The 885-nt window shown below is 49.2% G+C and overlaps 1 non-coding gene across 1 annotated transcript; it reads right to left on the reverse strand.

The window, feature by feature from the left end:
• Nucleotides 1-551: 551 nt before the first annotated feature.
• Nucleotides 552-670, reverse strand: LOC149239021 (5S ribosomal RNA). The gene has a single exon (XR_016246837.1). It is a non-coding gene; the product is annotated as a 5S ribosomal RNA (ribosomal RNA).
• Nucleotides 671-885: the final 215 nt, after the last annotated feature.

Here is an 885-nt window from a genome sequence, read left to right on the forward strand (position 1 = left end):
GGATCCGGTAGCGAACAGCCGGATGCTCCGCATGGCCACAGTCCATAATTTCTCCCCATCCACGCACATTGCTGCGGCCTGCAAGTCTGCTTGGGTTTCTGTTCTGCTCGGAAGTGATTTCCACCGAGGAGGAAGGCGAAATGACTGGCCGCTGAGTAGCAGAACGACCCCTGGAACCGCCACGACGACTGCTCATTCTGGGCCTTTCTCTCTGCATCTTCCGATTATCCTCCAGACAAGAATTCCTCTGTAAAATCTTACACTGGACCAGAGAATGTTCCGTCTCTGCCAGCTTCTGCTCGGACCGCTTGAAGGAATGAAGAAAAGCGACATGGGGTTCGAGTATATTGAGCGCCATTCTCCTCGTTCTTTGCTGCACATTGAATGCCGACTGGACCAGCCTTAAAACCCAAATAACTGCACCTTCCGTCGAATTTATTGCGCCAGCGTCCTGGTAAGTCGTGGCTCGTCCGGGCTGACACCTGCCCATGTGACGAGCCACCTGCCTTTCACGCATCAAAGTCACCCGCATCCGGGAAAAAAATAGAGGTAGGGTGCAACACTAGGACTTCCCGGGAGGTCACCCATCCCAGTACTACTCTAGCCCAAGCGCGATTCATTGCGGAGTTCTGATGGGATCCGGTGCATTAACACTGGTATGATCGCACCCTCGACTTAATGTTATTATGTTTTATTGTGAAAATATTTTACTGTTGGGAGGAGGGGGGTTAACAAATTTAGAATTAATATCATTATGTTTCCTTTTGAATAGGTTTTAGTATTTGAAGGATGAAGTATGTGCAAGGGAATGGGGTCCTTTGCATAAGTTGGGGTGCTCTGACACTGACACTATGGATGAAAGCATATCTTTTAATCTATGGAGGA

The sequence above is a fragment of the Pinus tabuliformis genome, chromosome 8 (assembly GCF_031772625.1).
Source record: "Pinus tabuliformis cultivar Carrire ecotype Pingquan chromosome 8, CPIR1, whole genome shotgun sequence".
Lineage (NCBI taxonomy): Eukaryota > Viridiplantae > Streptophyta > Pinopsida > Pinales > Pinaceae > Pinus > Pinus tabuliformis.